Consider the following 14,656-nt stretch of genomic DNA (forward strand, 5'->3'; position numbering starts at 1 on the left):
GAATGCTTTTTGTAAGATGTCCCTGGTTTGGGATTGCTTATGGTAAACAAATCTAAAATCTGTGGATATAGGAGGCGTGGCTCCCTTGAGAATGTCACACAAATCAAGTAACAAAAGTATTTTATAATATAAATACACCTTGCCGCATATGATAAGCACAAACTTTAGAGATTTGCTCTTATGACTAAGGGCCACATAGCTTGTCTTATGCAGAAGGAGCCCCAGAAGATGTCTCACTCCCACTTTTCTCTGTATTTAGTTTCTATTGCTCTGTAATAAATTCCCTTAAAATTTACTAGTTTAAACAACATGGTTTTTTTCAGTCTCATATTCTCTGTGGGTCATGAATTTGGACAGGGCTCAGCAGGTCAGGTTGCCTTTGCTCCACAGTGTCTGGGGCCTCCCCTGACAGAACTCAAAAACTAGAAATGGTGGCTGGGAATAGAAGTCCTGGTCACTCACATGACTGGAGACTGATGTTTCCTGGGAGCTCACTCCATGCTAAGGATGGGGTTACTTTCCAACAGGGACTCTCCACAACTTGTTCAGTTTCCCCATGGCCAGGTCCCAAAGGTGAGCATCCCAAGAGGAACAGACAGAAGCCAAATCACCTTTTAGGACCTAAACTCAGAGCGATACTACTATCATGCTCACCTGATAACCCAGATGCTATGAAAGGGAACACGCACTCCACCTCTCAAGAGTTGGAGTAACAAAGTCACATAAGAGCATAGGTTGTGTTCGCTTCCTGCTATTTGTAGGAGATCTTGTGACCATCTTAGGACGTGCAACCTGCCTCATGCTGTTTGCCTACGCCAATGAACTGCTTATCTTTTGAAGCTACTAGTTAAGATCACTGATAAAAGTAACATTCTGATTTGACAGAGTATATCAGAGCCAAAAGATAACGAACAAGAAAGCACCATGATGAAAATGTTTGTGCTCTATATTTGGCTGCGTATGAAGTCAAAATTGTCCTTAACTTCAACTGCATGAGCCAATCTTCTTTTAATAGAAATCTGTTTGCCTTGTTTTATAATAAAAAATGTTGGAATGACATAGTGTGTACATATTATTTACCAACTGATTAGGTGGTATTTTTGGATGTTTATCAAAATATACACAGACTACGGGACAAGATTTTTTTAAATGTCTTTTAAAAAAAAAACAACTGAGGAAATTAGAACAAAGAGAAAATAGTCACGTAAAAATGAAACCAAGGGTGGGGTTATCACCATAGTTCATGTGGGGATATAGGCAACACGTAAGGGAGATGGGAGACCCTAGCTAACAACTGTTGAAATAATTCAAGCGAGGAAGAGAAACAAGTAGGTCCATTCCTGACTGACGAAATGTGAAAAATAAGGGACAGAATGAGGTACAATAGAAGTGCAGTAGAACTTCCATGCTTCTGGCCTTGGTGATTGTGGCAGACAGATGTATGATCCATTGAGATAGGGATAACTTAACAAAGAGGAAGTTTGGGGGTGTTATGGATGTGAGGTGTCCCCCGAAGCTCACATGTGAGACAATGCAAGAAGGTTCAGAGGAGAAATGATTGGGTTATGAGAGCCTTAGCGCAATCAGTGAATTAATCCCCTGATGGGATTAACTGTGTTGGAAGTGGTGGGGTGTAGTTGGAGGAGGTGGGCATTGGGGGCGAGTTTTGTGGGGATATATTTTGTATCTGGCAAATAGAGTCTCTCTCTGCTTTCTGTTAATCATGTGAACTGCTTCCCTCTGCCTCTGTCTTCCACCATGTTGTTCAGCCTCACCTTGAGTCCTGAGGAATGGAGCCAGCCGCCTATGGACTGAAACCTCTGAAAACCATGATTCCCCCAAATAAATTTCCTCCTCTAAAATTGTTCTTAGTGGGTCTTTTATCACAGCAGTGGAAAAGCTAACTAAGACAGGGAGACCAGTTGGGGCTACTGAGTTCTTCCTAGACTTTTTGAGTATGAGACACCCAGAGAGCATGCGCGTACAGATGAAAAGTATCAACTGGTTTTTTAAGACAGGAAATGAGGAGAAGCCCTGAACTATTCAGTCAGCAGCAAGCATTTTAAAATCATCTAATAATGGAAAAACATTGTGCTGCTAAGTGCTGGTCACACAACAGGACTTCTACCTCATGGAGTCACGGGCAGAGAAGTGACAGTTGAAGCCATGGATATGCATGAGGTCACCCAGGAATGTTGTCTTGGGCAAGTTAGACACTCCTCTACTTACAGGGCAAGCTGAGGCAAGGGTCCCAGAGGAGACCGAGAAGGAGTGACCAGAGAGGTAAGGTAAGCCAGGAGGGATGTCCACCAGGAGAGAGTAGGTGGACTGTTGGCAAAAGTACTTAGTAAAGTATTATGTAAATATAAGTGCTAATTATCATTTCTGTCCCTCATCTCTCAAGTCCTTTCTAAAATCACTTTAAGAATCTTTGCCTTCCTTTCCTAAGTTTCTTGAAGACATTTTTCACCTTTATACCACCTAGTAGTTTGTACCATGTTAAGTCAGTGTTTATGAAAGTATCATGTCTGATTATAAGTGTGTGTGGATGTGTGTGTGTGTGTGTCTGTCTGTCTGTCTGTCTGTCTCCATGTCTGGTCTCCCTAACCAAATCAACTACTCAAGGATAAAGACTGGACCACAGCTTGAGTTCTTTGCCATCAGACCCCCTTGTATATTAAAGTCACTCAATCAATATTGGTTAAACTGAATTTTCTCCCCTGTTCCAGCAGCTAAGCACTTACGAATTCTCTGTGAGCCTGAAGGGAAATGATCCATTTTCCTCCTTCTAATCCCTGTTGTTCCTTTGCACTATGTAGTCTTGTGGTGTTTTTAGGACAATGACAGAATCGAGGTTTCCAAGGTTAATAAACAGGGAGCACAAACCTCCCCAAGCCCAGAATAAACCAGCTCTGATGAGAGCTGAAAGAGAGCTACAGCACACAAACTCAGGACCAGATAAGACCCAGGGGGTCACCTGGTGATGACGTAAGTCTACTCTGGCCCCATCATCATACAAGTGAGGAACAGAGATCTAGAGAATTTCTGAAAATCACTCAAGTACACAGCTAGTTAATGGCAGAGCTGGAAATCGAATCCGAAACTCAGACTCCCAGACCTTGGATCCTTGAACACCCCAAAGTTTCCTCAGTTTGATAATCTATAGGCCTAGAATACTATGAGCCTAGAATATGTCACCCTAAGCTATTCTGCCTTCCACATGATACTTCAGAGGGTCTGCAAATAGCCTGGCTGGCAGGTGTGCACAAATGGATGAATAAATCATTGCTAAGCTCCACTGCACCACATTCTGTCTACTATCTCCATAATGATTCCATAATGTGCTGATGCTTCTAATCAACATTCATTTATGGCATAATATTTGGGAAAATACTCCAGACTCAGGTCTTACACTTGTTTTTTTACAGGACCTATAAACTGCCATAAGGACTCTCCCTTTAGAAGGGCCAGATCAGAGGCAATGTTATTAACAAATGCAAACAAACAAAAACAACTTTCACGTGATCATTTGTTTCTGTTTCCATCCCATCCGAAGTCCTAATGCTTCTGTGACATTATAATCTTCTCCAGTAGCAACTAAACCTGATGTCACAAACAAAGGATTATCACTCTAGCCAAGGAATAAACAGTAGGAGGAGAGAGAAGATCCTGTTTCCATGTCAGGGTTTCTGGAAATTTTATTTGTAGGGAAGGAACAAAATAGAAAATCCCTTCTATTCTCACATTTAATAAGAATAAAAAACAGGATGCTTAACATCTCTTAAGTTTCATTCTAAGAGCCAGACGCTTTCCTGAGTACATTTTCACATCTGTGAACCCAATTAATGTTTGAAGCAATCCCTCAAAGGAGGAATTATTCACAATTCACCAAAATGGAAAAGTCAATTTAAAGAGGTTAAAGAAATTGTCCACCGGTTTTTTATAGATAGTGGGCATTAAAACCAAAATTTAGTATAAGTGAGTTGTGGGATAAAATAAGATATTTAAATAAGAAAGAAGATATGGAAAAATTCCTTAGACTCTTAAAGAGAGCCTTATATTATTAAAGAAATCACAAATGGCAGATAAAAGTCATCATCCCTCCTACAAATGAAGCTACTGAGACCTTGAGAAACTAAGTGACTTTCTCAAATTCCCAGAGCCGGTAAGTAGCAGAAGAATTAACCATTCCTGTGCATCCTCCAGCAGTGTCCTGTAAGGTAACATCAGTTATTATTAAGCATATAAGATGTACAAGGGACTGTTCTAATCACATAATTTATCATATTGAATCCTTGCAATGAAAATCCCGATAATCTTATCAGGTAGTTATCATAACCCATATCTTACAGATGAAGAAATTAGAGTCAAGAGAAATGAAAAATTAGAATACACCAGAGTCTAAATGCAAACCCAGGTGTGCCTACTACTGTTTATACACTTTGGCTATATCATATTATGTACTAAAAATAGAATAAATTTCCTTCATCATAAAAAAAAAATTTTCTACCCACTTACCATTGAGTTTCAAATTTCTACCATTTGATCCATTCCTTCAAAATTACAGAAGAAAATGCCCATTTCCCATTACCAACCATTTTCCCTTCATGTGTCTTAGTCTCCTTTTTTCCTCTCCTGATTTCTGGTCATGGGGATTGCCAAGCTTCAGCCATGTTGGTATAAGATCTACACCCAGCCAAACAGATTGAAGGAGTGAAGTGGAAGATTCTTACCTAAATCCCTAAATGTCTGTATGGAATAAGACACACCTACCAGCTTGGAACACTTACTTCATGGTAATATCTGAGAAAAAAAAAGAAAAGAAAACTATATCCTCTTCAAGCTACCAAATTATTGAGCAATAATAAATACCTATTATTGTAAGTCATGGGTTATATTGCTATACAATGATAGGGGCATCCCTCACCAGACTTTTCATTGTTCTTAAAACAGGAAGTGATCTGCTAATTCAAGCAGAAAATTACTTCTTCAGAGGATATTTGTGTTAGTCAGCTTTGTGTCACTGTGACCTATATAACCTGACAAGAACAATTTAAAGGAGGAAAAGTTTATTTTGTCTTACAGTTTAAGATTTAACCCAAGATCAGCCAACTCCATTGCCCTGGGCTCAAGGTAAGGCAGAACATCATGGCAGAAGGGTGTGGTGAAGAAGCTGCTCAGAACATGGCGGCCAGGAAGTAAGGAGAGGGAAGGGGCACAAGGAGCACTCCCCCAGTGACCCACATCCTCCAATCATGCTCCACCTGCCTACAGTTACCACCCCATCCATTCAAACCAGGATGGACAGTTTAGGTTACAGCTCTCACAGTTCAATCACTTCCTCTCCAAACATTCCTGCATTAACACAGGAGATTTGGGGGATGCCTTCTATCTAAACCATAAAATTCCACCTCTGAACCCCAAAACTCACGTCTATCTCACACTGCAAAATACACTTAGTCCACCTCTGAGAGACCCCATAATCTTAGCAGTTCCAGCACTGCTCAAAAGTTCAAGTACAAAGTCTCCTCTAAGAATCTAGGCAAACTCTTGGCTGTGAGCCCCATTAAAAATCAAAGCAAATTATACATATCCAATATACAGGTGGTACAGAATAAACATTTCCATTCCAAAAGGGAGGAATGGGTGCATAGAAAGAAGGGATGAGGTCGAAGCAAGACCAAAACCCAGGTAGGCAAACAGGTCCTATAACTCCACACACTCCACACGGCATCTAGGACACATGGTGGTGAGATGTGCTCTCTAAAGGGTTTGGGCTGACCTGCCCCTTTGGTCTTGCAATTTGCAGCACACCTGGGCTCTCTTTTAGCCTAGCTCTCCCTTCAGCCAGCAGGTTTTTTCATTTTGTTGTTGTTGTTTGGGTTTTGGTTTGGGCAGACAGTCAATGTCACTGACATTTCTTAATTTCTGAGGTCTCCATTCCAACTTTAGCTTCACCTGCACAGCTTCCCTCATCACTCTTGGGACAGCCCACATAAATGCCAGCCCTGCTACACTTTGGTCTACCAGGGCTTCCTTTGAAATCTTGGTGGAAGCTTCCATGACCCTTAATTCCAGCATTTTGTGCTGGTGTCAACCAGCACCACGTGGTTGACACCAAGGTCTGCTGCCAGCTCACACAGTAGCTGAGTTCCCTGGGATTATAGCTGTGAAGCCCCTTCTACATCCTGGAGCCTAAAATGGATGTGGTCTTACAAATTTCTGAGATTCTCTTAAACTATCTCTCCTATTGTCTCTGCAAAGTACTTAGTATCTCTTTTGTGGCCATAATCTCTAACTACAATACCTTCCTTGGCCCCAATTTTACATGCACATTTCTGGCCAAACTGCAAGTTTTTAAAATAATTTAGCTCTGCTTTCTGCTCCCTATTCTCACAGTAAGCCTGATTAAGACCTGGCAGCAAAATCCATACCACTGACTGAATGTGTGCTAATTTGAAATTTCCTCCACCAGATGAATGAATCCATCACTTTTAAATTCAGTGTCCCACAAAGTCATAGGACATGGGAAAAACACAGCCGGTTCTTTGCCAGATTGTAACATGAATAGCTTCTAGTCCAATTCCCAATAAAGTGCTCATTTCCATCTCAAACCTCACAAACACAGTCTTTATTGTCTGCATTCTGGCCTTCTGAGTTCTTACTAGAATTGCCATTAAGGTCCACTTACAACATTCTAAAGCTTTTCCAGACTGCATCTCCAAACTTTCCCAAACTCCTTCCACAAACCAATTCCAAAGTCCTCTGAACCACATGGTCAGTTTCGTCACAGCAGAGACCCCACTTTTGGTATCCATTTCTATGTTAGTCAGCTCTGTCTTGCTGTGACCAAAATTCCCAACAAGAACAGTTTGGAGAAAAGAAAGTTTATTTTGGTTCATGGCTTCAGATATTTAGTTCATGGATGGCCAACTCCATTGTTCTGGTTCAAGGTGACGCAGAACATCACGGCAGAAGGGTATAGTAGGAAGAGGTGGGTCACCAGGGTTGTGTTCTGGAAGGGTTTGTCTTCCCTGTGGCTCCTTCCCCTTCATCTCTCTTTGTTTCTTGGCCACCCATGAATGAAGCAGCTCTTCTCCCCATTGTCCTTCTGCCATGATGTTCTGCCTCACCTCAGAGCAATGGAGCTGGCCTGCCATGGCCTGAATCTCTGAAACAATGAGCCAAAATAAACTTAGCCTCTTCTAAGTTGTTCTTGTTGGGTATTTTGGTTACAGTCACGGAAAGCTGACTAGCACAATATTGCAAGCACTTAGAATTAAGGGGAAGCCTAGAAAAACAGCCCAGGAAAACAGGGAGGGGGAAAGGAAGCTAGGCTGTTGGACTCACGGCTCAAAATGACACCACAGGAACCACTTGGAGAGATCATCCCTCTGGGCACCACAGGACAGAAGACACTGACCGGACACCAGAGCCAGTGCTGGGAACTAAACACCACTGGGGTCACCATGGCCACCATGACCCCTGGGATCCATTGTTGCTGATACCAGAACAAATTCCCCACCTTCTGGCTTCCTTGCATCTCCTGTTCCAGACTCACAGCCCAGGCTGAGGATCTGATTGACCATAACTGGATTATATACCCCAGACTTGCATTCTCAGGAAGGAGGTATATCTCTGGCTTTTTAAAAGCAATTCCAGCCCCCACTGTGGCTCGGAAAGAGCTTTGGATGTTGGGTAGCCAAAATAAAAACTGAAAAACTGCAAGTTGTCCTCCCAGAACAAAAAAAAATGCTTCTAGATCAATATGGTTCTATGAAAATGCTCAAGTTTCCAAAGTGCTCTAAGCTGGACATCACTCTCACCAAGCTCATTATATTCAATCTCCTGGTTTGTCTTAGTTGGGATTCTTTAAGTTACAAATGACAGAAACTTAAATTAAAAGTATTATGGCATAAAACAAGGAGTGGGGCATTAGCTTAAACATGCCCCAGCTCACGGGGCTCATCCTCTCTCATTCCTCCCCCGCCCTCCCCCCCCATATCACCATGGCTCTCCCTGTCATGGTGACAAGGTCCCTGCTTACATCTTCAGGCATGTGTTCTCTCCTCTCAGTGCATGCAGAGAAAGAGACCCTCCCTCTCTCTCCAACTGTGCACACAAGTCCTGGGATGGCATCTCACCTGGCTTTTATGTGTCACTTGCTAAATTAACCACCAAGGACGGTCGGTTTCCACACCTGAAGTCAACTCCACACAAACCAAATGACAGTGAATGCAAGATAGCAATGTCCTCAAGGAAAATTAGGATGCTACTGTCAGAGGGAGAAGGGAAAGGAAGTTGGGTAGGTTAAAACAAGAGCTGTCGGGCTGGGCACGATGGTGCACGCCTGTAATCCCAGCGGCTCAGGAGGTTGAGAGGATCATGAGTTCAAAGCCAGCCTCAGCAAAAGTGAGGTGTTAAGTAACTCAGTGAGACCCTGTCTCTAAATAAAACACAAAATAGGGGTGGGGCTGTGACTCACTGGTTGAGTGCCTCTGAGTTCAATCCCTAAGACCCACCCCCCATCCCCCCATAAAAAAATGAACAAGAGCTGTCAATTCCAAGAGTCAAATCATAGGCTGCAACAGAGGCTTTTAAAAAGGTTATCATACAATACAAATCAAGTACAGAAACCCCAAGAAATCAGATTTTTCTCCCACTTCCTGGAAGCTTAGTGTTACATCCAGAATATAAAACTGAATGTGTGTCTAAAAAGATAAAAACACAGTTAGATGTAGTAAAATAGGGTATCTTGTCTTTGATATACCATTGACATTTAGGGCTACATATTTTTCATTTGGGAGGAGCTATCTTGTGTGCTGTAGGATCTGGTGTGCTGTAGTAGCCTTGGTCTCTACCCACTGGATGCCAATACCACGCATACCTCCAACCCCAGCTGTGAAACCAAAAAGTCTTCAGACATTGCCAAACATTTCCTGGGGGAACAGTCACCTACCAGTTGAAAATCGCCACAGAAGAAGGCATGAGAATGGGGGTGGGGGGGAAGCTTCCAAACACTAACTAGGAAGGGAAACCCAACCCAGCTGGTCCAGCACGGTCCTCTGCAGCCCTGGACCCTGCACAGTTGGAGTCGTGGGCAGAAGAATCTGGTTTCTGGACAGTAGGTGGCAAAGCCAGAGATCTTCTGGTCCTGCTCAAAACCTAGCAGGGACCTGGCCTCCGTGGCACCAGAGTCTCTGCTGCAATTTAAGTTTAACAGAACGAGGAGCCCTACTGCTTAGTGAGCGCCCTCTGCACCCGAGACACCCAATGCTGGCATTCAGGTTCACGATCATCACACCAATGCTCAAATTCAGGGGTTACCTTCATTTTACAATGGTAGAAACTGGAGCTCTCAGGAATGGAGTAACTGCCCCCCAGAATCACAGTACAATGGCCAGAGCCTGGGACTGAAATCGGTGACAACCAGCCTCCAGGGCCCTCACCTTTTCCAGAACCCATAGAGGCCTCCCTGCATTTCTGCTTCTGATGAAATCCCCACCCAGGCTCCCATGACCTGCAATTTTTTGTCCTGGGTTCTCTTTTCTGTGAGATCTTATTTAATATTTTCTTTCATTCCTCCCCCTGTATCTGTGGATGTCTGATGTGAGAGATTAATCCCTTTATCTCCACAGGCCAAAAACAACAAAGGAAACTAAAAACAGTAATTGCAAGTATTGCTCACCCTCAGATGAATGAGTGTCCTTTACTATTTCTCTTGGAGATCTGGTTGTATCAGAGTTTTGTTTCATGCACTGATTTACAATTGTGGGATTTAAATTTATCATTTTAGAGGACTCAGAGTACAACAAAGGATCATATGCCTGAGACTCAGAGGACCTGGGTTTTCATTTTGGCCCAGCTACAGGTTTGCTGTGTGTCCTTGGGGAAATAATGTATCCTCTCTGAGTCTCATGTTTTCAACTATAAAATTGGGAGCCCAGACTTATTAACCTACAAGGACTCTTCTAGCAATTTGATGAAATTATCAAGTCTAGAATAAATTCCATGACCATTTAAAAAGACTCCGAAATAGAAAAGTCAAGCTGGTTAAGGACAGGCTTCCACCCTGGTCAGATTAGACTGGGTCTCAAATAAGAGGCAAGTGCTCCTTGCAGGGAGGTGACTGGAATAACAGCTGCACCTGACTTTAGCTGTGTTCCATGAGGACAGAGAAGGGGGCGGGGCTGAGTCACCCAAGTCTTGATAGAAATGGTAATTAAAAATGCATGCCCAGGCTGAAGGAGGACACCTAGTGAATAGTGATAGCCCTCGATGTCATCTACCTTGCAGGGCTGACAGGGATCTAGACGGAGGCAGAAGGTGGGGCACAAGCAGAGCCCTTCCAGGGAACACGTAAACAGGGAGCCCAGCTCAGAAGCCCCTCCCCAGCTGACTTTAGGACATAACCACGACACAGCAGCTCCCAGTGTACAAGTAGGGGCAGGTGCTGCGGCCTTCTGTCCCAGAGCCTGCTGGGTCCTGCAGAAGACAGCGACATCACCAAGGCCTGCCGGAAAGCCTGCAGCAGGAGGGGCACCCTGCAGAGATGACAGCATGGCCTGTCACTCCCACCAGAACCAGTGACCTCTGAAGGCAGACGTGGGTGGAGTGGGTGCATGGCTGCTGTCCAGTTGTGTTTTCGTCAAAGTGAGTCTCTAATGGCTCCTCACACCTTAGGAACTAGAAACCCAGCCAGGCACACGCCTGTAATCCCAGCGGCTCAGGAGGCTGAGGCTGGAGGATCTCAAGTTCAAAGCCAGCCTCAGCAAAAAGCGAGGCGCTAAGTAACTCAGTGAAATCCTGTCTCTAAATAAAATGCAAAAGAGGGCTGGGGATGTGGCTCGGTGGTCGAGGGCCCCTGAGTTCAATCCCTGCCACACACACACACACACACACACACACCCTGCACCATCTCCCCCCACCCCACCAAAAAAAAGAGAGAGAAGTGGAAACCCAACTGAGCTGCAAGTCACTTGCCTGAGCTTCATGGTGAAGGCGGCTGAAAGGCTACCCCCCTCGGGGGTATTCTGGGCAAGTAGTCTCTTGCTCTTCCTGCCCCTACCATGTGCCATGTTGCCCCCGCCCCCGCCCGGCATCCCGGCATGCTCCATGTGGAAATATGACTCAGGGAACACTGGAAACCACCAAGATCCCCCCTCTGCTCCTCAAGTCCTGGACAAATAGAAAAGTCAAGGTGGGTAAGGACAGGCTTCCACCCTGGTCAGATTGACAAGAGTCACAGTGGAGAGAGGAGGGAGTGGAGGGGACGATTTGGCATGAAGAGAGCCATGTCAGATGGCTCCCACGGGCAAGATATTTGACGGGTATCCTGCCAGCTGGTGGGCCGAGGGCTTCATGGGGAGTGGGGTCATCAGTAAGAGGAGGGAGTAGAAACTTCGGGGGTGGAGGAGTTTGTGCAGTAGGAGTGTGTTGAGTGGGAAGAAGGACGACAGCATTCCAAGATGCTGAGACGGTGTTTCCTGTGCCTGGTCACTTTGAGGTTATTGGGAAATGTAATAGCACTATGGACTGTCACTGGGAAAGTTCACAAAAACTTTAAAGTCAGTCGTCGTCACTCCTCAGCATCTTCTAAGGTTTTATGTGCTTGGAAAGTTTCTCTGACCCTTCCAGGCAGAATAAGCATCCCTCACACACTTCACTCATCTTTTCTGTATTACAACCAGAGGGTCTTCATCTGATTTGCTTTTCTATGTACCCCAAGTGCCAGGAACAGTCCCTGGCACATGGAGGAGATTGGCAATGTTCCACTCCCCCCTCCCTCAGCCCTTCTCCCTCCTATTTCCACACCCATTTTCCATCGACTTCCAATATTTTTATTTGGGATTTAAGCAAAAGTCTTCATGAATGAATGAAAGAATGAATAAATGAATGATTTGATCACCCGTCTTCCTATTAAACAGTAGCCCTTTCTAAAAATTATTTCCATACCCTATACCAATGCCTGACACACGGTAGGTGTTAAATAAGCATTTTGGGTTTTTGATTTTTGTTTTTTTAAATGAGACAAAAGTATCCAACACCAAAGACCAAAAAAAAAAAAAAAAAAGGTTCCATCATCAACTGCAGGCAGTGTTTGCTCTCTGGCTGCCCCAGAAATCCTTTGCTCCCACCCAACACCCCCACCCCACCCCCTCATCCCTCGCCTAAAATCTAGATGAATTTCTGAGTTGTTCTCTCAACAAGCAATACATTCATGTCTTTCCCCTCCAAAAACATGTGTGCAAATCATTTGTTTTGGCTAAAGATCAAGCCAGGCAAATGTCTAGCCCCCTCCAACGGCAGAAAAATAAACACAGGATGGAGTAAGGACACGGCCTAAAGAAGGAGAAAATGTCTACCTCCTTGAGTTCATTTGAGGAGCTTATTTTGTAAGAAATGTGTATTTGTAGAATCATAAATGAGAACTTGCAGACCTCCCAGGCTCCCTACTAATCCCCTCCAGAGGACATGGCTCGCAGGACAGCACCTCCACCACCAAATCTGCATAATAGACATAATTACTATTATTAGGGTGAGTGACAGCAACACTGTCATTAAAAATGTTGCATAATCTTACTTTCTTGTTTTTGCCTATGGTAAATTAAGATCATTTCCATGTCCTCTTGAAAGGATTCAGCTGTCCGGCTTCTCTTTCTCTTCCCATCTCCCTCCCTCCCCTCTGTCCCACTCCCCCGTCCCTCACCCCTTCTCCCTCCTATTTCCACACCCATTATCCATCGACTTCCAATATTTTTATTTGGGATTTAAGCAAAAGTCTCCCCCTTGCCCTTTTAATTTTGGGTTGTGACATCTAAGATATGGTCACTACCCTTTATTTAGGAGATCTGGGAGCCATTATTCATCACCATCCACCCTGGAGGGCTTGCCCAACTCTCTAGCCTTGTCTTGGAATGACTGCCTTCTGTGGGCTTCCGGTAGGAAACCCACTGGTCACTTTGCACTGAACTCTTGATGTGGCTCCTTGGCACTTGGGAACTGAGCTTTTTTTTTTTCCCCTACAGAAAATGTGGTATTTATTTATTTTATTTAATTGATTTTATTTTTTTTAATACATGACAGTGGAATGCATTACAATTCGTATTACAGAACTGAGCTTTAAGAGGCCGCGTTTCAAATCCATCCAATGGAGAAGCCTGGGGCAAAGGCTAACGGTTTTGCTCTGAAAAGCAGGGAGTCTGAGTGGGAAAGGGCAAGGCCAAATATTAATAAAAAACTACAGGCAACTATAAAATCGCCATTTGTGTTCACTGCTTAGTGCTACAATTTCTACAAACCACTACCTTAGTAGCTTAAAATAACAGATTAATTCCACTATAGTTATGGAGGCTTAAAGTCCAAAATCAAGGTGCTGGTCCCCTCAGAAGCAGCGAGAGCAGGATCCTTCCCTGCCTCTCGGCTTCCAGAGGCCTTTGGCAATCCCTGCTGTCCTTTGGCTTTTAAAGGTGTCTCTCCAGTCTCCGCCTGTGCCCTCTCATGGCCTGTCTCCTGGTGTGCTTCCGTGTGTCCTTGCCTCTTTTTAGGGCCCATTCTAATCTATATGATCTCATCTTGACTCATCACACCTGCAAAGACCCTACCCCCAAATCCGAAGTTCCACCTGGACATGATTTTGGGAAGGTCACTATTCAACCCAGCCCAGGATTTAAGAAACATAGGAAGAGAAATAGATATTGAAAATTTTTCCTCTGGATTTCTTCATGTTCCCTTGTATAGCTTTCAAACATCACCTGGGAGAGAAGCAATGAATGAATATAGTTGGGTTTGGGTGTACTTTTCTTGTTTAATCCAAAAGTTTCCAAAAAGCGAATTTAAATTTAGAGGCTTCAAAGTTTGTTTGTTTTTTTTTTTTTTCCAAGCAATCCTCAATGTTACTTTCAGCCCAGTGTACACATCTCAACAGAAGAGGATCCTTTCCTTCTGGGTGTCCCACCTCCCATACCAGGGACTGCCTTAAGTGATTCCTCACCTGAGAAAAGGAGGGTTTACCATGAGGACAGCAGAAAGTCCAGGGGCTGGTTGGGTTGGTGGCCCACTCCTGTAATGCCAGTGACTTGAGAGACTGAGTCAGGAGGACCCCAAGTTTGAGGCTAGCCTCAGCAAGTTAGTGAAAGCCTGTCTCAAAATAAAAATAAAAATATGGGCAGGGGATATAACTCAGTGGTAGAGAGCCCCCAGGCTCAATGACCAGTACTGCATAACAAACAAACAAACAACAACAAAATAAAACATTCCAGGGGCTGAAGGGTGTAGGAAAATACCTGAGGCCTTTCAAAGTCTCATTTTAAAGTGACATGAGGCTCCTTTGTATAAATTTCATATAGACTTGTCTTAAACGGGAGTCCAGTCATGGTAACTAAAACTAAGGTTTCTTTCCTTTCTTAAAAGAAATTTGCCATTTCCTGTGTCCATACAATCATGGCAAAAGAAGGCAAGTCAGTTCTCCAGATGTTTCAGGTCCCAGGACCCATGTTTAAATGACAAAAACATAAAAATAAACCGAATGAATTTATTTTAAAAAGTAGCACACTGGTTCTCAGTCAGAAGAAGCTTTGCCCCATGTTGGGCCACATCTGCAGACACTTTTCGTTGTCACAACTGGGCATGTGCTGCAGGCACCTGGAGAGCAGGG

This window comes from Marmota flaviventris, chromosome 4 (genome assembly GCF_047511675.1).
Source record: "Marmota flaviventris isolate mMarFla1 chromosome 4, mMarFla1.hap1, whole genome shotgun sequence".
NCBI lineage: Eukaryota > Metazoa > Chordata > Mammalia > Rodentia > Sciuridae > Marmota > Marmota flaviventris.